Below are 26496 nucleotides of genomic sequence, written 5' to 3'. Positions count from 1 at the left end.
AGAGAATCGAACCCACTAAACTAAACCAACAATACATCTTAGCATTGCGGGTCTAGCCTATAGCCGTTTCCTTACAAGATTAAAACCATTAAATATAAAATCCAAGGTTTAGACTAGAAGTCGAATCCACTAACCAACAATACATCTTAGCTTTGCGGGTCTAGTCTATAATGGGGCGCCTTGTAAAGCTGAATTAATGTATAATATTTCTAGTTAAAAAAATTAAAAGTACTTCAGTTTTATCCGTAAATTTTGTCACGTAGATTCGAAACTTTTACTTTCATCGTTTTAAAATCGTTTTAGAGCAGTTCTCAGGGTAGAGTTGGCTTAGAATTCTCTGTAAGATCTCATTTCTGGGAAATTTACGGTTAATAACTTGTATAGTATTTGTGAGAATTAAATTTGACACAAATTTAAGAAATTTTTCAGAAAATTTGTGAGTTATAACCTTGAGAGTGGAAAATCGTAAAAAATGTTCATCCCAGATTTTTCTTCTGCAAAACAAAAGAAAACAAAACAAAAAATCTAATTTATAGTTGATATAGGAAACTGTTGAAAATTTCCTATAGAATTCAAGCGGTTACCACAAATCGGATTTACCCCATTGATAGATTAATGGATTTCTGTGATGAACCACTGCGGCTTTCATGGTTTACCACAACTCACCAATGAAATTGTTCACATCATCCCCACTACGTCTTTGTTTTCATTCACAAGGACTGTCATTACCTTGCTCGAACTAGATATATGGGACTCCCCATATATTCTATATTAAATTAGTCAATGTTAAGATTCAGTTTGACAAAATAATGTGCAATTAGTATAATCATAACTATCAATAATTATAGTCCATCTATTTTTAATTATTTATTAAGTTCTCGCGCTGATCTTAGAGGAAGTAAGGTAATGAGGGCTTAGAATTCGGATCCGTGTAGATTGACGCAGGTAAAAATAAAACCGGAAACAAAGTCGCTGAATTAAAATCTTAACGCTTGATCTGTCTCTCAATGGCAGCTATCACGTGACACTGTTTACCCCCTCCTTTGAACTTTTCTTTTAATTAGATCCACCTATTTCCTTTTTTAATTATGGCCTCGTCTGTACGATTCTTGCAACCCAATTTTCCGCAATGTTATTTCCAATTGATGTCCAGTGCCATTCGGATATATTGTTCAACCTGGAGAATCCTCAACTCCTGGGAGATTTCTTTTAAATACATTTTAATTTCAAACAACTAATCTATTTATTCTTTCATTTTGTTCCAGGTGAGTTCAGAAATATAACCAATAAAGTTTTTGCAAACATCCTGTAAGTAAATATGATCTTTTCTGTATTTATGTATTTACAAAAAAAAAAACAAAAAAAAATACACGTCTTGTTTGGTAAACTTTGCTTTGATGACTCTCCTCTCGACTTGCGACTTAGTGAACAAACTTAAAAGAAAAGTTTTAGCCGGATGTGTTCGTTATACATGAACAGTATATCAAACAGGAAGTTAGCGAATCGCTGAGAATTCCACCATATTGATTTCACATCATATTTAATTCCAATATTTCCGCTTGAATAAACTTTACCAATTATATAAATGGAAGATAGTAGGAAGCAAATCTATCCTCTTGAATAACTCCTAGCAAGGAGCATTTCAAGCATTTTATGTAATTATAATTAATTAAAATTAAGAATCTATACTTTAATATTAGACACGATCACTTTAATGGAACATTTAATTACCCAAAGAAAAAACTTTAAAATCTGTAAAGTGGTACTTCCGTTCAGTCTATTTCCTTCCAAATTAGAAATTTAGTAACACAATGACACATTGAATCCATCACCGTTCGGTGAGCAGAAAAATTTCAATCTCTCAAACGTTAGCATCTCTTTTCTTATTTATGGTATCAGATTTCAATGAATTTTTTACCGAATTCTAGAGAAAAGTTAGGTGTATATGGGGCACAAATTGCATTGTTCTAGAGATAATAGTTTTTGAGATATTTAAGATTAAGTTTTGGACGTTTTCAATTTCGTTTCGAAGGCGTTTCGAATGCGTTAAAATTTCAAACGGTAATATCTCATTTCGTAATTACCAGATTTCAATGAATTTTTTACCGAATTGTAGAGAAAAGTTAGGTGTATATGTGGCACCAATTGCATTGTTCTAGAGATAATAGTTAACGAGAAATTAAAGGTTAAATTTTGGTGGTTTTCAAATCCGTTCAAATTTCAAACGTTTATATCTCTTTTCGTATTGATCATATTTCAATGATTTCTTTACCGAAATGTAGAGAAAAGTTAGCTGTATTAGGCATATAAATTGCAATGTCCTAGTGCTAATAGTTTGTGAGATAGTCAAGATTAAATTTTTGGACGTTTCCAAATCCGTTTCGAAGTCGTTAAATTTCAAACGCTTATATCTCATTTCGTAATTACCAGATTTTAATGAATTTTTTACCGAATTGTAGAAGAAAGTTAGGTGTATATGTGGCACCAATTGCATTGTTCTAGAGATAATAGTTAACGAGATATTGAAGGTCAATTTTTGGAGGTTTTTATAGTATTCGTTCAAAATATCCTTTTCATATTTATCCGATTTCAGTGAATTCTGTACCTAATTGTGCGTGGTATAAATTGCAATGTTCTAGTGATGAATAGATATACGAGTAGATAATATCTTTTTCGTAAAATATTCGAGATTCAACTTTGGACGTTTTCAAATTCGTCCCTTACTTTTAAAGGAAATATCTATTAAATTATTCATAAATTTTCCTAATTAAGGGGCGGAATAAATTAATATGGAATTTATGCTTCCGTTTAATTTAACTTTAAATTTGACAAGGCGCTATGAAATTTTTTATTATGGTTTTGAAACCATGGTTGTACTAACAACATTCTATTACTTTGTAAAACCCCTATTAGTATTAATGGTATAACTTAACCATTAATCTAGAAACCAGTTTACTGGCAAGTGAAATGAACTTCAAAATGAACTTTGTGCATCCATCTACGTCACATAAATACTTCATAAGTTTAAAGGAAGGGGACTTCACTTTAAAATATTAATCAACCGTTATTAAAACTTATAATGAGCTTTTTTTTAAAACTTTGGGTGTAGTATAAGTTTTCCTTTTTCTTTATTTTAATTTTTCTTTATAAATAAATAATAAATTCTCTGCAATTCTCATGGTTTTAAAACTTATTCATTTTTCTCTCAATTGTAATAAAAAATTTATTTTAAAATAACCTGTAAAAAAGAAGCCTTCCCAATTGTTAATATTTACATTATAATGTCTTTCTTCTCACTCAGTGTCATCTACGACCTTTTAGTTTATTTATTTAATAAATTATAATACTATTAGGGGATTACAGTCATTACTATGTTGATAATAATGTCAATAACATTAACAATAACGGCCTTCAATTACAGGATAATGTAATTAAGGTGCGGCGAATCGAGGCCAAAGTGGTCGATTAGTTGCTCGCTAAGAGTATGTTAGTATTGCTGAAAGCGTTTAGTGTACTGGTTGTCTCACATTGTCGCCGGGATCTGTAGATAGGACTTTTTGGTCCATTCCCCCTTGTAGTTCATGTGGAAATTTAAATTTAAAGTATTTTTAAAAAAATCTTAATTAATTTCTTTAAAAAAAAGAAAATTATGGAGAAATCTCTAAAGAAATCTCTTGGTATATTTAAATATTTGGGTATTTTCCCTTTTAATTATTTTAGTGGTGAAATTCTGTTTTCTGAAAAATGGTTTTTATACAGTTCTATGCTATTTTCCATACTTTTATTCAATAGTGTATGCATCACATATAATTTGCACACTATTGATTTACCAGTAACTCAGCTAATGAAATTGATTATCAATTATTCACTGTTGATTTCAATTTCACAATATATTCTTGGATTTTTTGCCAGTGTATATTACGTGGACGAATTGAACGTGGCGATTAATCGTTTCTACGATATAGAATTATTGATCGGAACAATGAATGTTGGCAATAATAAATTTCTAACGTTATACTTGTGCTATATATACAACACCTTTATCATGATAAACTCACCACAGATCGATTTATTCCCAAATTCCAATCGACTACAAGAATTTTTCGCATCAATACTAGTTTTTCAGATTATAAGTTTGAATTATTTATTATTTTATATGATATCATTTGTATACAGTTTATTAGATTTAATTGTCAAAAAATTGAACGAAATGAATCATATTAAGGACTTGGAGTTACTATTAGAATCATATTTTTTATTAAATGATTCTGCCAGTCATTTACAACATTATTTCAACATCCCTCTGATAAATATAAACGCTGGTTCATTTTTCTCTATACTGACTTATATATTTATGCTAATCAAATTGAAACCTTCCCTTAATTTGAATTTAGTTATAATCATCTGGCTAGTTTTAACGATACTAATATTGTTTGATATTGCATTTATTTGCCAAAATTTACAAAAAAAGGTTGGTACTAAATTATTACGAGGGTTGGCTGAAAAGTAATGCACTTATGCTAGGAGAGGGGGTAAGAAAAGAGTTATCAAGTTCGGACAGAAAGTATATTAAAGTACAATTCTTAAGCTTCACAATTATGTATTATTATTCAATGTATTCATGATTAACGCTGATACATTTCTCCCAACGTGAAACAAGTTTTTTCATTCTATCACTGAAGAATTCTTTTGACTTTTCTTGAATCCAGGAATTGACAGCTGCCTTCACCTCATCGTCTGTGCAGTAGTGATTACCCTTGATGTCTCTCTTGACTAGATGAAACAAATAAAATTCGCTGGGGGCAAGATCCGGGGAATAAGGAGGGTGTGGAATTGGTTCAAACTTCAGTTTTTTTCCAGAGCCTCTGCAGTTTCGCCGCGCGAGGTGTGAGGACGAGTGTGAGATTATTGGTGTCAAGCTGCCTCTAACATGACAAACTCGACGTCGGAGGTTTCTTAGAGTCTGTACGTACCGAGAAGTATTTACCGTTGCTCCTGGTTCCAGAAAAATCGGTTACATGTAAACTTGGTGAGCATCCCCAAAACACAGACAGAAGATTTTTTTTTTTTTTTGCGGACGGTTGTGTTTTAAACCTTTTCGGTCCAGGTGAAGACGCATGTCGATATTCAGAGTGCTCTGCCTTTTCTCTTCTAGGTCGTAATGATGGACCCATGATTCGTCCCCCTGTCACAATATTCTAAAAGAAAGTCGATAACAGCACGCTGTTTATCTCGCAGTGATATAGCACCAGTACACATGTCCATACTTCGGCGTCTAAAAATACACTGGCTGAACGCAGCGAGTTCAAACTGCGCATACGTAATAAGGGGAAATGTGACTTCCAAATGCCACCTCGCGCGCTTTTTGAAGCTCTTCGTTTGCGCTCTGCAAGCAAGTGTGCATTATTACTTTTCAGCCAACCCTCGTATTATTATTTTTTCATCATTTTCAATTACCTAAGTTTGAGCCTAATTTATGGGGGACCTAAGTGCTTAAAAACGAAATATTTACTTAGATTATGTGCTCCAACTCAAAATCTACACTCCCAAAAACTTTTTTTTTTGAGGTTCTCCGCCAGTTTTAGGAGGCACCTCAGGCACCTCATTGTTGGAGAAGTTTTCATCAAGAACAAATCAATTATCTCCCACAATTGTAATCATTAGAAATTCATTACATTAAGTGGTTAATCCCCTGACCACCCTCGGCCCCGATTGACAATTCAGTCTTGATCAATACATCTAAAGCGCAATAATTGTAATGCTCGCAAATAGTATTGATCAAATAATTGCTTATGTCAAATCAATTATGACGTTTAGCCAATTGTTCAAATTGATTAATTTGTAGTTATTGTTACTCAAATAACATTTTGGCTTCAGTTGTTTCCCATCTTCTTGTTAACTTAAAAGATTGTTTTTGTGTTTTCAACGCGGTGAAATGAACGAAAATATTTTAATATTTCAAAAATATTTACAAATTTTCCAATATTTAGGTGTTTTCCCATTTAAATTTCGTGAAAATCAAATAATTTTAGATTATTTGAAACTTTTCTTTAGTTTTCTATTAATTATTGGTTTTTCTTTGTTATTTTCTTTATATTATTTAAACATTGATGAATTTATTTTTACTGAAACATTATTAAAACAAATATTATTTTCAAACGCAACTATTTTATTAATTGTTACATATTTTTTACATTTAATATTTTTAATATTTAATCGTGTAACAATTAATTTTGCCATTCAATTGATTTTCAATATTAGTAATTCAATTGAATCTTCAATCAATTATCGCTTGAATATTGGAAAAAGTTGGATTCTATACACAATATTGTTTCTGCTCTTTATTACCTGTGCACCATTCAATTATATGTCCGGTTTTTGGAACAGAACTTATCCATTTTATTCAATCACGCTTGCATTCAACAATTGTATTATTGTATTATTAATTGAATTATTTTTCACGTATATATTTATATTGATTAAAAATATTAATACGCTTTTAACTCAACAAATAAATGATATTAATCGATTGGAAAATCTATTAAATTATTTTGGAAATATTATAACAATTTTGAAATCGATTGAACAGAGTTTTAGCTTGATTTTGTTAGTTTTATTGGGTGAATCTTTTAGTTTGGTTACACTGAATTTATTTTTTACTCTTCGAATAAGTTTTCGAGGAATTGAGTATTTTGCTGCCACATTGTGGACTGCAATATTTGCGTTTATCGCTTGGCACATCGCTTATACATGTCAGTCTGTGCTTTATCAGGTACGCTTTACGTAATCATCCATTTCCCGTTTCCAATCATCCTTAACTTTTGTAGCACGATCAGTTAGCACACTCTTTAATTCTGATTAATCAACGGCGACGTCACTAGCCACGAAATTTTCTTTCCCTGATCCTCCTGTCAGATCGTTGGGAGTTCCAGAGTTGGATGTTAACTCTCCATTTACTAATAAACTTAGTTGAATCGCCGAGACTAGGTAAATTTTTAATTAAAATAGGATTTCTGGTCTAGATTAATCCTGTGTTTGAAGAAAAAGTCGGAAATGCTGATTTCCTGTAGTTCCTCTCAAGTTATCCCGCAAGTCATCCCAATCTAGAATCAGTTTCCCATCCCAGCAACCTATCAGTCACTATGATCATCATGTGATCTCTTACTTTGGACCAAGGCGTACCACTTAACAGCTGGAGAATTCCAGCAATAGCTGGCGACTGATTTATACAGAATAAATTTAACCCATAATAGCCTTAGTGTGTTCACCATTAAAGGAATTACAAGGAAGTTGATGCCAGATCCTGTTGTAAATATTAAAGGTACTTTTTCCAAAGTGCATTCTATTCCTTTCCTTTTCCGCTTTTCTTCCTCTTAATAGAAGGAAATTTCCCCCTGAAGGGGGAAGAAGAAAAACCCCATACATTCTGCGCTAAAATTTCATGTCACTCGTAATTTGATTTATGCATCCAGGTCCTCTTCAGCCAATGCGATTAGTGGTGAAAATTTGCCATTCAATAAAGGAAAATGGGAAAATGATTTCCATGGGGGTCCCTGAAAAAAAAAACAAAACCCTCTTCTCTTATTCCTTCTCCCTTTCTTGTGTAACGCATTACTTAGTGACTTGACATCAATCTTCGTCGCTACGCTACCCAGCTTCCAACAGCGCTGCTTATCTCCCGGCTAGAGTTACAAATTTATTTCCGCTACAACTATTTCACCCCCCCACCAACCTAAAATCTCTTGACTTCATTTGCCCATTGATTAATCTACTTAGCTGTGTCCCAGGGTGACGCGTGTCTATTAATTAGATGACGTAGGTTGCAATATTTTTGCTTTAAGGGTTATTTCCACTGAGTTATTTCATCGTTTTTATCCTTTCTTTTTCTTTTTCTAGTGTCATGAGTTTGATAGAATTTTAAGGAGAAAAGTATTCGAGGATAATGTCGGCCATATTGCGAACAATGTAATAACCATTATTTATTATCCTTATCATGGCGACATTTTTGATTCTGAAAATCTAAAAAGAACTCATTGTTTTCCATATTGTTACAGTCTAAAGTATATCTACACTTTACAAACTGTAGGATTATCAAATTTTCCACTTTCAATTTCATTGATATAAATTACAAAATGTTAAGCTCGGTAAGTAGTAATTACACTGTAATTGATTTGTAATTTTAGCAGTTGATCAAAAAATATTTTTGCACGATTGTTTATTTATGGGCGCGTTTTAGCTTTTTTTCAGTTCACTGCCAGCCTCCGGACAGTGTTCTCTCGTTAAAGGCAACACTGTCTTTCGCTGTAAGAGTGAGCTGTAAAGAAGCTTCTAGAAAATAGAAAATGTTAGGGCTATAGCAGCTGGATTCAAATAAAACGGGATATCCGCTTTGAAATCCAGCACACAGCTAATCCCCTCTGTTGCACGATATAGTTTCTTTTTCTCGATAATCGATTAACAATATATGATATTCTTATATCGATATTAGTATCGATAATTTTTTTATTTTTTGATTATTAGTTTTATTATACTAATTTATGTTTGAAACATTTCAAACATGATGTACAGAGAGCTGAACTTTGAGCATAAGTGTATTAGCTATGTGTACGACAATAACATGAGCGATAGTGTTTGGATCATGAAGGCCAGAAGTGGCCTGTTGAATTTAAACTTTAAAATCTATCAACATAGCGAACACAGCTCACTCTGTAACTTATGTAACTTGTCTCAAACGGAAGACTCTTTCCACTTCATAGCTGTCTGTCCAAGATTAAAAGAAATAAGATTAAAATGTTTAAAGCAGGAGATATTGCAGAAAGACGTGTTAATAAAATACTTAAATGGAGAGTACGGCTGGAATTCAATTGTCAATTTCTGTAAGATTGCCTCAAGATTACGTCAAAATGTAAACACTAGTGCGTAGATAAAATTTGAGATGATTATCTTTCTGTATTACTATTATTTATTTTAGTTATTTATTTATTTTTATTTCTTTTCTTTTTTCTCATTTATCTTTTATTAATTAATTAAATTATTTTTTGCTTTATTTTGTTTTTATTTTTTGCATAAGCACACAAGTTTTCAATTTATTTTGCTTTTGCTTATTTGGAGAATTTTTTTTCTTTTATTTTCCCGTTTGTATTGTTTTTGTGTAAATTTTTCATCTCTTTTTTTTTTGTATTTTGTACTTTTTATTTGGTTTTTGTATTTTACCAGTAATGTACCAAATGTATTTCATTTAATGTATGAGATGACCGACTCCCCCGATGGTCGATGGCCAGGAGGCAGTCTTGAATAAAGACTATTATTATTATTATTATTATACTAATTTAGTAACCAGTTATACTAATTAACAGATGTTGGCTGCAATTACTACTTACCTCGTCATACTTCTGCAAATGGACGATGAGCATGCGCAACAACTCCACGAGATAGCCAATAATTATACTAATAATACCCAATGAATTTCCGTTATTCGGTCTTTTAACACATAAAACCAGTAACTGAAGGAAAGAAAGAGAGAGAGAGAGAGAAAATCTTTGGCGCATGCGCATTTCTGTCCGCATTCGGACTTCCTGCCATCATCAGAGGTTGACTAATAATTTTGGTGTTGCAATAATGAACGTTTACAGCGAGTGTAATGATTTAGAATTGTGATATTGGAGTTGTGTTTTGTCACGGGGTTTTATTTAATATTTAATATTTAATTTAATTGTCAAGTGATGTAAAGTTATTTTTTACAAAATACAATAAATATGGGAGAAAATATTGTGCTACATCGTCTGATATTTTTTTTTTTTTTTTGTTCTTTGTACTGATTTTGAGAAATTTTAAATCTTGAAATGGTGAATGGCGATTTGTGCAATACCTAAATTATTAACAAAAATATTTTTCCTATAAGGGCTTTAAATATAATCATTTAGGGAACAAAATCCTAGTATTGTTTATATGGACGTTTCGAATCACTCCGGGTTCATCTCCAGTGTTTATAATATATATCCCTATATCCCATATCCCTATACCCTATATCAATATATAGGCTTCATGACCGTAAATTATTAAACTAAGGATTCAAGATTGGCGAGGAATCCGTCCAAACAAAAACAACAACTCGTCTTTTTGGCCAACGTTTCGACAAATATATTGTCTTCTTCAGGGCCTGAATATTACAAATAGAGAAATACAAACAATTTAGAGAATCAGTAACACAGAAAATCAGTAAAAAAAAACAACCCTATGCGGGTTGGTTGAGTTACTGAAACTAAGAGCCAGAACTGGAGAAGCAGGTATATAGCGGCACTTACACGGGAATTTTGGTAAAGACAATGGGACAGATACAATAGAGTAATTACCTGCAAAGCTAATATATATTGTAGTACTGGGTTCGATTCCCGGTATTAGGCCTTGGATTTTATTTAATGGTTAATAAAAGAAGTTTACAGTAAAGTATGTTTGCTAGTCGCCTCCGTCCACGACACCTAATCGGGTAGTTGGACGTTAAGCCTCGCCTGAAAAAATAGGCGATTACTTTACTAGAGTAATTACAATGTTCAATTTTGACAAAAGAGTAAATAAAATAGATATTGGGAAATTTCTTTTAATTCAAAAACGTTAAAGACAAACAAAGGAAAAACCAAAAAAAAACTCTAGTGAGCTAAATAACATAAGAGGGTCATTCCATGTCAAATCAACACGGGGTCTGAACCTCACCATCTCGGATTTTCTTGAAATTTGGCACATGTGTACTATTGGTATAGACTTGGAAAAATATGAAATTTTACTGTGATATGTCAACTGGTTTATGAGTTAAAGGGCTGTAAAGTTGCCAAAAATGGGCCGAAAAACAGGGAACCCCGTGTTTTTGAATTACTGTAGAAGCTTTCCTAATTGAGCTACAGACTTGGGATTGGTGTCATTTTATAGCATATATAATGCCCTTTCCTGTGATATGCGACACCATATGGGTTAGGATAAATAAAGTTTGTTAAATTTAAATTTAAAATTTTAATTTTAATTTTTTTAAAAAGTACATATTTTAAAATTTTAAAATTAATTCTATGAATAGCTAGTAGTGTTATGAATCACTGGGCAAAATATTAATTTGGGACGACAATGGCTTCATTGTTAAAAAAAATTAAGACTAAAGCTCCAATCCGATTAATTCAACTCTGAATTCATGTTAATACAATAATGCTAATAATAATTCCACTAATAAGTCCAAAGTAAAACATACTATTAAGTAATAGGATCTCTTTATTATTTTAAGCTTGAAAACGCTTCATTTGTTTGACATGCGTCACTTTCTAGAGGGACATATGTAAGTTCTTCCAGTCAGAGTCACAGGATCAATTTTTATCAAAACATCCACTACTGAGACCCAAATAATATCGGCATTTCTTGGATGCGAGATGATTTAGAGGGTCCAGCTGGATGAAGAAAAGTTACTTTTACTTCATCAAGTTCTTCATTTTTCTCTAAAAAAATATCCAAGCCACCAGTTTCTTTATAGACTACACTGATATAACCTGATATGTCGGCTAATTTTTAGTTTATCAGGGAATTTTGAAACTTCCATTTCGCAAGCTTCTGAGTTCATAGAAAAGTTTTTAACCAATATTTTGGATTTACTTCTGGGAATGAAAGCATGGTATTGCTGTGTTCCTTTAATAGCCAATGCTTGAGCAAACCGATTTTTTAAAAAACACTCAGATTCAACATAGTCTTCCTGGGTTGAATATGCAAAGTCTCTGTTGGTGATGTTTTCTACTGCCCACTCAAAAAGTTGTAGTGAAGTTTGAATTTGATTTTCATAGGGTCGTGGCAAACTGGCATGAGCTGCCAGACTCTTTACCGAACCCCCTACGCAATCACAAGGCCCTTTGCCGACTTAAACCAACTTAAAGAGGCTGATATCTCAGCCAAAGAAGACTGTTCTTGAACAAAGATATTGAATTGAATTATTTTTGTACAATTTGATTAACTGCATAATTTCATTAAAATAATATATTCTAATTAATATGAATAATTACTGTAATCGTAATTATTAATTCCAAAAATGATTTCAAAATCAATATTTTAAATCTTAATAATTATTAATTATGATTCATTGATTCATTATTACTATTTTCAATTTATTTATCACTTTAATTTTATTAAAATATATTTTCCATGAAAAGGAGCTTTAGTCTTAAATTTTTTTAACAATGAAGCCATTGTCGTCCCAAATTAATATTTTGGCCAGTGATTCATAACACTACTAGCTATTCATAGAATTAATTTTAAAATTTTAAAATATGTACTTTTTAAAAAATTTAAAATTTAAATTTTAAATTTAAATTTAACAAACTTTATTTATCCTAACCCATATGGTGTCGCATATCACAGGAAAGGGCATCATATATGCTATAAAATGACACCAATCCCAAGTCTGTAGCTCAATTAGGAAAGCTTCTACAGTAATTCAAAAACACGGGGTTCCCTGTTTTTCAGTCCATTTTTGGCAACTTTACAGCCCTGTAACTCATAAACCAGTTAACATATCACAGTAAAATTTCATATTTTTCCAAGTCTATACCAATAGTACACATGTGCCAAATTTCAAGAAAATCCGAGATGGTGAGGTCAAAAATGGTCTTTTTTTGTGTTGATTTGACATGGAATGACCCAAGAACCAAATGATTACGAGTGAAGACGAGAACCAAATGAAGATAGTAGTAGGGAAATAGCGGTTCTGGCGCACCTAAAATGTGCACCTATTTTGTGCAAGATGGCCGCCATCCCCACTCCGCCCACACCTACCCCGCCCATCCTTATTGACTAATCATCGAATTGGACGAGTGTTTAAGCCACGCCCCTACCCCCTCCTTATTGACTAATCATCGACACACCTAAAATGTGCAAGATGGCTGTTCTCCCAGGCAATCATCGATTTCGACGACATCACCTTTACCCCACCCCTTCCTAATCGACCAATCAGCGAATTCGACGACACCACCGCCCCTACCACATCATTCTTAATCGACCAATTAGGAACTTGGATGAAGGCTTTAAGCCACGCCCCTTCCCCCCTTCTTAATCCATTAATCGGCGAATTCAAAGACACCACCTTCAACTCCCACCCAGCCCTACTCCTATTACATGACACCTACCTTTACCCCACCTCTCAGTCGTCATATTCATTGGCCTATCAATCTTCCTACAAGATGGCTTAACCGCTGTAGTCCACAAGATGGCGGACCTCGTATTAGCTGATGACGTCAATATGGCGGGCTTCATACCACCTGTAGTACTCAAGATGGCGGACCACATACTAGCTAATAAAACATACCTCCACCCCCTCGCCTGCTGATAGACGGGAAGGTGCATTTTTTTTTATTTATTTCTTACCTGAGATTCGACCCTACAACCTTCGTGTTGGAAGACACGTCATCCTCACCAGTCGAGTTATGAACGATCTCTTCTTTAACCTCCACCCCCTCACCCGCCGATGGGAAGGTTTTCTCACGTGGGGGTCGATCCTACAACCTTCGTGTTGGATATTACGTCATCTTCACCAGTAGACCACATAGTCTCGCTTACTCTAGTTTTGAATGTTCTCTTATGATTTACCTTGGAATTATTTTTTTTTAAATCTAACCCCTTACCAAGAATGTGTTATTTTTAATTTAGATTGCCCCCCACTATCACAAAAATATTCAAATTAAATAAAAATGGATAACCTCACTTTAGGTAATAGAAAAATTTATTTACTTACCCCTTCACCTGGACAGCTTCCTCTGCTGATGCCGCGACCTACACTCACTGAAAATTAAACGCTAACTAACACTTGGGATATCCTACCAGCTAGTTTCTAGCATTATCCCCCACCACAATTACGTCACGCTCTAACTAGCCAATAGAATTGCGTCTTTTTTTCCAAATGATTACCTCTCTGGGCATGCCTCTGTAGCAAGACCCCTTTCCCTTCAACTGCTTTATTATTTCTGTTAATTCATACATGTGCCAACAGCTGTTTTTTAAATAGGAAAATTATTTACACTGCTAACTTAATCAACTGCGCATGTGTAAACTTCAGTTGTGTGAGAATACAGAAGGCAGTTGCAATATCGATTATTCCTATCGATTACCACATCGTTATATGTATTGCTTAATATCGATACAATCTATAAGTAATATAAAATTGTATACTCAAACTCATATGCGCTGCACTTATTAATATTTTGAAAAATTAAAAAAAATAAGAACTTAATTAAGAACTTGCAACCTTAACTAATCACCATATCTCTTATTATTTCACATTACCAACCAAACAAACCTGTATGAAAATGTCGTTGCAGCCTGCTCAATAGGATGACTCATATTATTTCTGTTTGCCAACCAAACAAACCTGTATGAACATGCCTGCTAAATAGGATGACTCATATTATTTCCGTTTTTATTTCATTGTTAATTTGCCTGTACATGCTCCAAGTCCGAACATAAAGCCATCACACTATCACATTTATCAACTTTGTTGTATAGGTAATAATATATTATACGCGTAAAAAGTAACAAAATTAAATGAATATAAAATAAACTATGAAAAATTTCGCATATTAAAAGAGGGAATTTTCTCCCTACTAACACAAATTCGGACCTGTACTGAATAGTAAGTACAATAAGATTGTACCCAATTTAAAATTATAAGAGCTAAAACAAAACGAAAAGTGGAAAATGTGGGTATTTAGAAACATAAAAAAAATTAAAGTCCCAAAACCAGACCAGTGCTAGATTGTGCAAAGCAAAATGCCCCAAATCGATAGTAGAAGTGCTAAAACACTACAAAAACTAGAAAATGTGGGTATTAAAGTCCGAAAACCATGACCCAAAAAAATTTCAACTATAGTTTTCTATAAAGAGTAGTATGCTATAGTTTTCTTGAGTACAGATCCATTACTTCAGAAGATATTGAGAGTTCAAATTTTTTTGGGTCATAGTTTTGCTGCGAAATGGGGCCCTTATAACTCCCACAGTAAACAACTGATTATTCGTATGAAATTTTGTGGTCTTACACACTCTGTTTCGCTGAGTAGTATGCTATAGTTTTCTTGAGTACAGATCCATTACTTGAGAAGATATTGAGAGTTGAAATTTTTTTGGGTCATGGTTTTGCTGTGAAATTGGGCCCTTATAACTCCCACAGTAAACAACTGATTATTCGTATGAAATTCGGTGCTCTTACACACTCTGTTTTACTGAGTAGTATGCTATAGTTTTCTTGAGTTCAGATCCATTACTTGAGAAGATATTGACAATTGAAATTTTTTTGGGTCATGGTTTTGCTGTGAAATGGGGCTCATATAACTCCCACAGTAAACAACTGATTATTCGTATAAAATTCTGTGCTCTTACACACTCTGTTTTACTGAGTAGTATGCTATAGTTTTCTTGAGTTCAGATCCATTACTTGACAAGATATTGAGAGTTGAAATTTTTTTGGGTCATGGTTTTGCTGTGAAATGGGGCCCTTATAACTCCCACAGTAAACAACTGATTATTCGTATGAAATTCGGTGCTCTTACACACTCTGTTTTACTGAGTAGTATGCTATAGTTTTCTTGAGTACAGATCCATTACTTGAGAAGATATTGACAATTGAAATTTTTTTGGGTCATGGTTTTGCTGTGAAATGGGGCTCATATAACTCCCACAGTAAACAACTGATTATTCGTATAAAATTCTGTGCTCTTACACACTCTGTTTTACTGAGTAGTATGCTATAGTTTTCTTGAGTACAGATCCATTACTTGAGAAGATATTGAAAGTTGAAATTTTTTTGGGTCATGGTTTTGCTGTGAAATGGGGCCCTTATAACTCCCACAGTAAACAACAGATTATTCGTATGAAATTTTGTGCTCTTACACACTCTGTTTTACTGAGTAGTATGCTAGAGTATTCTTGAGTACAGATCCATTACTTGAGAAGATATTGAGAGTTGAAATTTTTTTGGGTCATGGTTTTGCTTTGAAGTGGGGCGCTTATAACTCCCCCAGTAAACAACAGATTATTCGTATGAAATTTTGTGCTCTTACACACTCTGTTTTATTGAGTAGTATGCTATAGTTTTCTTGAGTTCAGATCCATTACTTGAGAAGATATTGAGAGTTGAAATTTTTTTGGGTCATGGTTTTGTTGTGAAATGGGGCCCTTATAACTCCCACAGTAAACAACAGATTATTCGTATGAAATTTTGTGCTCTTACACACTCTGTTTTACTGAGTAGTATGCTAGAGTATTCTTGAGTACAGATCCATTACTTGAGAAGATATTGAGAGTTGAAATTTTTTTGGGTCATGGTTTTGCTTTGAAGTGAGGCGCTTATAACTCCCCCAGTAAACCACAGATTATTCGTATGAAATTTTGTGCTTTTACACACTCTGTTTTACTGAGTAGTGTGCTATAGTTTTCTTGAGTTCAGATCCATTACTTGAGAAGATATTGAGAGTTGAAATTTTTTTGGGTCATGGTTTTGCTGTGAAATGGGGCCCTTATAACTCCCACAGTAAACAACTGATTAGTCGTATGAAATTCGGTGCTCTTACACACTCTGTTTTACTGAGTAGTATGCTATAGTTTTCTTGAGTACAGATCCATTACTTGAGAAGACATTGACAATTGAAATTTTTTTGGGTCATGGTTTTGCTGTGAAATGGGGCTCATATAACTCCCACAGTAAACAACTGATTATTCGTATAACATTCTGTGCTCTTACACACTCTGTTTTACTGAGTAGTATGCTATAGTTTTCTTGAGTACAGATCCATTACTTGAGAAGATATTGAAAGTTGAAATTTTTTTGGGTCATGGTTTTGCTGTGAAATGGGGCCCTTATAACTCCCACAGTAAACAACAGATTATTCGTATGAAATTTTGTGCTCTTACACACTCTGTTTTACTGAGTAGTATGCTAGAGTATTCTTGAGTACAGATCCATTACTTGAGAAGATATTGAGAGTTGAAATTTTTTTGGGTCATGGTTTTGCTTTGAAGTGGGGCGCTTATAACTCCCCCAGTAAACAACAGATTATTCGTATGAAATTTTGTGCTCTTACACACTCTGTTTTACTGAGTAGTATGCTATAGTTTTCTTGAGTTCAGATCCATTACTTGAGAAGATATTGAGATTTGAAATTTTTTTAGGTCATGGTTTTGTTGTGAAATGGGGCCCTTATAACTCCCACAGTAAACAACAGATTATTCGTATGAAATTTTGTGCTCTTACACACTCTGTTTTACTGAGTAGTATGCTAGAGTATTCTTGAGTACAGATCCATTACTTGAGAAGATATTGAGAGTTGAAATTTTTTTGGGTCATGGTTTTGCTTTGAAGTGGGGCGCTTATAACTCCCCCAGTAAACCACAGATTATTCGTATGAAATTTTGTGCTTTTACACACTCTGTTTTACTGAGTAGTGTGCTATAGTTTTCTTGAGTTCAGATCCATTACTTGAGAAGATATTGAGAGTTGAAATTTTTTTGGGTCATGGTTTTGCTGTGAAATGGGGCCCTTATAACTCCCACAGTAAACAACTGATTAGTCGTATGAAATTCGGTGCTCTTACACACTCTGTTTTACTGAGTAGTATGCTATAGTTTTCTTGAGTACAGATCCATTACTTGAGAAGATATTGACAATTGAAATTTTTTTGGGTCATGGTTTTGCTGTGAAATGGGGCTCATATAACTCCCACAGTAAACAACTGATTATTCGTATAAAATTCTGTGCTCTTACACACTCTGTTTTACTGAGTAGTATGCTATAGTTTTCTTGAGTACAGATCCATTACTTGAGAAGATATTGAAAGTTGAAATTTTTTTGGGTCATGGTTTTGCTGTGAAATGGGGCCCTTATAACTACCACAGTAAACAACTGATTATTCGTATAAAATTCTGTGCTCTTACACACTCTGTTTTACTGAGTAGTATGCTATAGTTTTCTTGAGTACAGATCCATTACTTGAGAAGATATTGAAAGTTGAAATTTTTTTGGGTCATGGTTTTGCTGTGAAATGGGGCCCTTATAACTCCCACAGTAAACAACAGATTATTCGTATGAAATTTTGTGCTCTTACACACTCTGTTTTACTGAGTAGTATGCTAGAGTATTCTTGAGTACAGATCCATTACTTGAGAAGATATTGAGAGTTGAAATTTTTTTGGGTCATGGTTTTGCTTTGAAGTGGGGCGCTTATAACTCCCCCAGTAAACAACAGATTATTCGTATGAAATTTTGTGCTTTTACACACTCTGTTTTACTGAGTAGTGTGCTATAGTTTTCTTGAGTTCAGATCCATTACTTGACAAGATATTGAGAGTTGAAATTTTTTTGGGTCATGGTTTTGCTGTGAAATGGGGCCCTTATAACTCCCACAGTAAACAACAGATTATTCGTATGAAATTTTGTGCTCTTACACACTCTGTTTTACTGAGTAGTATGCTATAGTTTTCTTGAGTTCAGATCCATTACTTGAGAAGATATTGAGAGTTGAAATTTTTTTGGGTCATGGTTTTGCTGTGAAATGGGGATCATATAACTCCCACAGTAGACAACAGATTATTCGTATGAAATTTTGTGCTCTTACACACTCTGTTTTACTGAGTAGTATGCTAGAGTATTCTTGAGTACAGATCCATTACTTGAGAAGATATTGAGAGTTGAAATTTTTTTGGGTCATGGTTTTGCTTTGAAGTGGGGCGCTTATAACTCCCCCAGTAAACAACAGATTATTCGTATGAAATTTTGTGCTCTTACACACTCTGTTTTACTGAGTAGTATGGTATAGTTTTCTTGAATTCAGATCCATTACTTGAGAAGATATTGAGAGTTGAAATTTTTTTGGGTCATGGTTTTGTTGTGAAATGGGGCCCTTATAACTCCCACAGTAAACAACAGATTATTCGTATGAAATTTTGTGCTCTTACACACTCTGTTTTACTGAGTAGTATGCTAGAGTATTCTTGAGTACAGATCCATTACTTGAGAAGATATTGAGAGTTGAAATTTTTTTGGGTCATGGTTTTGCTTTGAAGTGGGGCGCTTATAACTCCCCCAGTAAACCACAGATTATTCGTATAAAATTTTGTGCATTTACACACTCTGTTTTACTGAGTAGTGTGCTATAGTTTTCTTGAGTTCAGATCCATTACTTGAGAAGATATTGAGAGTTCAAATTTTTTTGGGTCATGGTTTTGCTGTGAAATGGGGCCCTTATAACTCCCACAGTAAACAACTGATTATTCGTATGAAATTCGGTGCTCTTACACACTCTGTTTTACTGAGTAGTATGCTATAGTTTTCTTGAGTACAGATCCATTACTTGAGAAGATATTGACAATTGAAATTTTTTTGGGTCATGGTTTTGCTGTGAAATGGGGCTCATATAACTCCCACAGTAAACAACTGATTATTCGTATAAAATTTTGTGCTCTTACACACTCTGTTTTACTGAGTAGTATGCTAGAGTATTCTTGAGTACAGATCCATTACTTGAGAAGATATTGAGAGTTGAAATTTTTTTGGGTCATGGTTTTGCTTTGAAGTGGGGCGCTTATAACTCCCCCAGTAAACAACAGATTATTCGTATGAAATTTTGTGCTTTTACACACTCTGTTTTACTGAGTAGTGTGCTATAGTTTTCTTGAGTTCAGATCCATTACTTGAGAAGATATTGAGAGTTGAAATTTTTTTGGGTCATGGTTTTGCTGTGAAATGGGGCCCTTATAACTCCCACAGTAAACAACTGATTATTCGTATGAAATTCGGTGCTCTTACACACTCTGTTTTACTGAGTAGTATGCTATAGTTTTCTTGAGTACAGATCCATTACTTGAGAAGATATTGACAATTGAAATTTTTTTGGGTCATGGTTTTGCTGTGAAATTGGGCCTTATAACTACCACAGTAAACAACAGATTATTCGTATGAAATTTTGTGCTCTTACACACACTTTTTTACTTAGTAGTATGCTATAGTTATCTTGAGTACAGATCCATTACTTAAGAAGATATTGAGAGTTGAAATTTTTTTGGGTCATGGTTTTGCTGTGAAATGGGGCCCTTATAACTCCCACAGTAAACAACAGATTATTCGTATGAAATTTTGTGCTCTTACACACTCTGTTTTACTTAGTAGTATGCTATAGTTATCTTGAGTACAGATCCATTACTTAAGAAGATATTGAGAGTTGAAATTTTTTTGGGTCATGGTTTTGCTATGAAATGGGCTCTTATAATTCCCACTGTAAACAACAGATTATTCGTATGAATTTTTTGGTCTTACACACTTTGTTTTACTGAGTAGTATGCTATAGTTTTTTTGAGTACAGTTCTATTAGTTGAGAAGATATTGAGAGTTGACATTTTTTTGGGGGTATGTTTTATTAAGTGGTATGTGGTCCGCCATCTTGAGTAGGTACTATAGGTGGTATGAAGCCCGCCATATTGACGTCATCAAGGTGATGTCGTCGAAATCGATGATTGCCTGGGAGGGCAACCATCTTGCACATTTTAGGTGTGTCGATGATTAGTCAATAAGTAGGGGGTAGGGGGCGTGGCTTAAACCTTCGTCCAATTCGATGATTAGTCAATAAGAAGGGGGGGCTTGGCCTAAATTTTCGTCCAATTCGATGATTAATCAATATGGATGGGTGGGGTAGTGTTGGGCGGAGTGGGGATGGCGGCCATCTTGCACAAAAAAGGTGCACATTTTAGGTGCGCTAGAACCGCCATTTCCCTACTTCTACGAAGATGAGTTGTTCTTTTTTATTTTACCGATTCTTCGCCAATCTTAAATCCTTAGTTTTATAATATATGGTTATCAAGAGAGCTGCAAAGCTAATATATATTGTGGTACTGGGTTCGATTCCCGGTCTTAGGCCTTGGATTTTATTTAATGGGTAATATGAGAAATTTACAGTAAAGTATGTTTGCTAGTCGCCTCCGTCCACGACACCTAATTGGTAGTTGGACGTTAAGCCCCGCCTGAAAAAATAGGCGATTACTTTACTTTACTTTATATGGTTTTCAGCGTATTTATGTGCTTTTCCCATATTTATAACATTCAGCATTACGTCAGAAAACTTATTTTACACATTTGGAGTTTCTTATTTACAATAATATATTCAAAATCTTATGTCTTTCAAATGACTTAAAAAAAACTACGTATTGTTTTTGGTGGAGGTCCTTTGGGAGTTGAACCCTTCAAGGGCCCTGAGAAAGGATATATTTCCAATGAAAACTGGACAACCACAAATCCACTCTATGAGAAAACTTTTCTTCCTTCGGGAAATAAAAGAAAATAACCAAGAGAAAACAAAGTAAAATTAATCTGTAAAAGAAGATTTAAAAAAAAAATTTGAGTGCTTTTGACGAGGATGGAAAATAAATGAAAACAATATGATTTAGATAAGCGGCTCTAGAAACATACATATATATGAGGGGGTCTTAACCAGATTCCCTTATAAGTACTTTCTTAAGTCAAAGGTTTTCTTAGTGAATCTCTGGGAACGTTGTCTAAGCTCTTTTCTCCTTTATTTTTTCTGTTATTTGAAATCCTATTTATCAGACAAATTCGTAAAATTCATTATATAAGGATAAAGGTTACTTAAAGCATCATAAAACGAGTTATTTAAATTTATATATTATAAACCCTTTAGTTAGAAGCAAGAGCTGTCCAATGCGGTGACGTAGGGCAAAGTATCCCTTGTTAAGAGCAAAGAGAGGAGCTCAGCTTACTGAACGCCTCTTTACTAACACAAAGACAGAAACAGAAAGGCGGCCTGTTTTAGTACAAAGGGAATGCTCTAATAAATCTTTGGTTTATGGTATTTCTTTGATGTAGGATTTAAGCCGCAGTTTGTGTACATCAAATATTATAGAGCTGTAGAATGGTCTCCTTTGAAATGAATCTCCAAGCCCCTCCTCTACCAACACGGTAATATGTATAATTGTTCAATTAGGGGGTACTGGAGAAACGTTCTCTGTGGTGGATCTGTTTTCACCTGACTAAAACATAAAACAGTTCACTTGAACTGTTACTGCCGGCCTCGGTTGTGACAAAACCATCTAAAAATTTAGGCACAAAAAAGTGTGGGCAGTCCACATAGACTAAAAGTATCCTGGTAAAAACCTGACAGATATACAGGACACAAAATACAGGACACCTTACAGTTTTTTTCGAGAAAAATCTTAAAAAAAGTGAAAAGCCTGTTCAGTGAAATGGCACTTCCGTTTATAGAACACACATTCTTCCAACACGGTCATTTACGGTACTTAACTCGATTTTTTTTTTTTTCAATTTGGGCATGATTACATTACTTCCGTTACCCGGTGGTGAAAATCCGATGGCACCATTCATTTGAGATTTTAAGAGCAGCAACTCACAATATTAAGTTTGTAAATTTTTACACTTAAAGTTCAAAAAACTGCTCGTTAAAATTTCTCATCAAGTTGATATCAGTAAAGTTCTGTACTTAGGGTAAGTACTCCCAGGCTTCACGTAATCTCACTTGTGTTGCCTGTACATGACGGAAATCCCATTTTGCTTGATATCCATTTAAAAATATATATATATATGTATCGAAAGGGATTTACAATATAATCCGTCTTATTTTAATGATGTTCTCTCTCCAAAATGATTAGGGACTTACCTCCTTCCCTAAGGGGGATCGTGAAGGGTTATGGTTGTTTTTCTCTCGAAATAAAAATATTATTATAAAGGCAGGAAATTTATTTTTTATATAGCCCCCACAATAATAACACGGATCGTTGAATAGATTCGGCAATTGACAGATCTATTCCGCTTCCATGGACACGTTGTTATCGAGGCATGTTACGTCATAAGCATATTGTTACCAAGCCCAAAGTAATCGTGGAAAATTCCTAATTCTCCCAATATTGTGGGAGAAGAGAGATCAATATTTATTAAAAAAATATCTGTTGACTTCAACCACCCTTCTTACATTAAAGTAGCATACATTTTTTCTTCAATTTTGGAATTTTTACTTCTGCTCACTTTACAGGAAGTAAAAATTGCTGTAATGGCAAATTTTCGATGACGTGTGCGTGTATTTGTAGTGCAGGAAGTTGATAGAATTCCTCTTATAAACTTTCTCACTCTATTTAGACAGAAATGAACGAATACATCTTATTAATACTTAATAAGTAACAATAAAATATTTTTGAAATTCTCTATCTAAAAGAGGTAAGTTCCTTTTCTGTTCTTTGATGACTAGAACGAGGATCGACTCTACTACTTCGTTTCAACTCAAGATGATAGTAGTTCTGATTTATGGTCGCATAGTGTGATCTATATTGTGGATGTGGTAAACAATATTTAATAGACCACGAGCAGATAATATAGATTTTGATGAAAGCTACAAGACTAGTTAGAATAATAGCTAGAATTATAGTTTAAGAGTTTAATAGATAGCATTAACTAACTAAAGATAGATTCGCACTAAAATAAAAGTAAGGTAAACTAACTCTACAAATTGCAATGAGGAGGAGGATTTCAAGACAATATAATAATGATATGTCCACGTTATGTAGTAGAAAGGAAACGAATGTTTGAGGACATTTACAGGTATTTAGATGCTACGAAGACATAATATTCTCCACCAATATCTGTGTGCTTAAATCTGTAGCAGAGCTAGCAAAGAAATACGAAGTGTATTTAAAAGTTATAGCCGATTAGAATGAATAGTAGAAAATGATTAGAACAGAAGGATTACGGTGATTTTAATTTCGGTTAAGCTATAAGGATGGCAGGAGCACAGAGTACTGATCCATCCATTAGTTTGTATGTAAATAGTTGTATATAGTAGAGGGATGAATGTGTGAAGCGAATGTATTTATAAGTAAGAATGGAGAGTGAGTGATATTCTAGTGATAAGCACCTAGACGATAAGCACCTGTATGGCGAAAGCCAATGCCAAAAAAAAGGCAAAAAAAAAAAAATACAAATAAATAATACTTGAATTGGCTGTAGGGTCAGAAATATGAATGCTGTGGCGGGACCAGGAATATGTTCAAAATGTCCTGTCCTAATTGAATGGTGTCCTTAACAATATATCCTTAAGTTCCGAATCGAATGAAACCTCACTTTACGGAAATTGGTTCACAAGATTAGGCGCTATGTTGTTTACAAGAAAAGTTAACAAGAACAAGAACAATTTTCAGAAAATCCCATTTTTTGCTTTTTTTTTGAGAACTTTTTTCCCTCAAAATCCATTAGATCTGGGTAGTTGCAAAAAAAATTACAGTTATAAAGGAGGATTTTCCCTATATTATAAAGAAAATTTGGGAATTTTATCTTTTATAGAAAAAGAGAAACAAATTGTCAAAGTTGGGTGTTTTTCAACGTTACGCTTTTTCATGCAGTTTTTGGACGATCAACCCTTTTACAACTGTCCTACCGGGGCAGTTTTAATCAAAGAGTGTGGGACAAAGAGAGATAAATGCTTGGTCATCTCTCTCTCTTTTAGCTGTCAGACTTCCGCTTCCCTTCTTTCCGACATTACAGTGCCACAGATGTTCATCAAAACCGGAACGGGAGACAAATTTCCGATTTAAGTAACCAATTAAAATCAATAATAATAAATCTAATGAGATTTCCTAGTTATGTTTCAATCGAATAATTCCACTAATATCGATTATCTCAGGAATAAACTTTATTAACGAGTTACTAAGTTCTAATTGTTCAACGTTTCTAGTTAATAGCAAACTAACAATCCCCAATAAATTTGTAAATTCAATTAATTCTATTAATATGGCATAAACCAATCGACGAGGGCGAACTATCGATCTGCAGATTTTCTCAGAACTTGAAATTTTGGTTAGATTAATATATTTTTTTTTTAATAAAAAATCTAATTGAGCATAATTTCTTGCATTTCGCTGAAATTGCATTTTAAAAAGCAAATCTGCAGACAAACATTCGTCGTTTAGAAGTGTCTTTAATCTTTAGTGTTTCAAATAAAAGATGCAGAACTAATAGTAGGTTGCAGATTAAGTAGAACAATCGCAGCATGCAAAAGATGGACAAGCACCAAGGTGTTGCAACAAAAAATCACCTACAGTACCTTCAAGCATAAGTTTATCAATAACCATTGCTCCTCATTATCTTCATGCTTTTGAGACACTCGATTCTGGGTATTTTGGGTGCACCCAAGGTGCCATGAATCCCTTGATGCTGTAGCACGTATCCGTAACAACACAAGCGCAGCTCTTTGCCATTATGCGACTATCCAAAATAGCAAAGGGTAATTTAATCATTTAACGCTTTCACTAGATCGTAAATCATATCCGGGAAGCTAGTATTGTTGTCGGAATGTACATATATGCGATATCACTGGGTGTAATATATTAGGGAACGCATATATATTGCCCCTAACCAAATATTCCGCTAACAATTCATCAATAAGTTTTGCCTGTCTAATATTGTATCAATGCCATTAATAATGTGGTAAATATCGTTCTTGTACGTAAGATAGTTCTGTTAACGAGATTGTATATTGCGCAGATATCTGTTTCTGGGAGTTGGGGGTTCAAAAATCTAATATGAAGACATGGATGTCCTCTTCCTCCAATTCTTAAGTTACTAATTTGATTCATATATATTGTAAAGTTTTTCTTGTCCTTTTACTAAGAAAGAACTTTACTTACACAACTAGTGCCTGCCACTAGTTATTTTAATAATATGTGGGTTTGATTAAATAATAAAACTCGCTAAAGTTGTAAGTAATAACCTGATTTATTAACACATTACCTTTACTCACATTAACATTTACTAGCAACTAACGCTATTCATTACAGTCACCATTTACAACAGTCACAACAGTTTACTGTTACTTACTCACTACGTAACGCCACAAAACTGTTCCCCGACTGACCACTGGTCCGCACTGCACCGAATTGCACTAGTCTCTGCTACACAAACAAAGCTCTACTCACTAACTGACTACTTGCCCAACTAGCTACCACTGAAGCACTCCGCAACACTGATTCTCTCAAAAACTATCACTTCTAAAGTGTCTCTCCACAACTTGACTCTAAACTCTAATAACTAACTGCACTTGATTACAACTGACTAACACTCGTTAAGAAATCCTTAAAAACTCAATTGAAACTGATTAACACTCGTTAAGAACTCCTTAAAACTTGATTAAAACTGACTCCTCCAGCTGTGTCTGCCTCCTTTTAATGCGTGCCTCCCTCCAACTGGGACTGCCCTCCTCCAACTCTCTGAGCATAAGTTTCCACGCCCTCCTGACGTTCATTGGCTGGAGACAACATACTGCCACCACCTCAGCTGGGGCCGCCCTCCTCCTACTCTCTGTCTCGCTCCTACCTGTCAATCACTGGCTGGGAAAACACATATGCCACCACCCCAACTGAGGCCTTTCTCTTAGCTGGCTTTTACACGGATCACTAACTCTTTGAACAATCTAGCCCTTTCCT

The 26496-nt window shown here is 34.1% G+C and overlaps 1 protein-coding gene across 8 annotated transcripts in view; it reads left to right on the top strand.

Annotated features, from left to right (window-relative positions):
- Positions 1-26496, top strand: part of LOC141451733 (cell adhesion molecule Dscam2-like) — a 414509-nt gene that overhangs the window by 281454 nt on the left and 106559 nt on the right. The gene's annotated exons all lie outside the window — the stretch shown is intronic.

Source organism: Rhodnius prolixus, unplaced genomic scaffold (assembly GCF_049639745.1).
Source record: "Rhodnius prolixus isolate KJV_2025 unplaced genomic scaffold, Rpr scaffold_14, whole genome shotgun sequence".
NCBI lineage: Eukaryota > Metazoa > Arthropoda > Insecta > Hemiptera > Reduviidae > Rhodnius > Rhodnius prolixus.
This window is presented reverse-complemented; position numbering and strand designations above follow the sequence as displayed.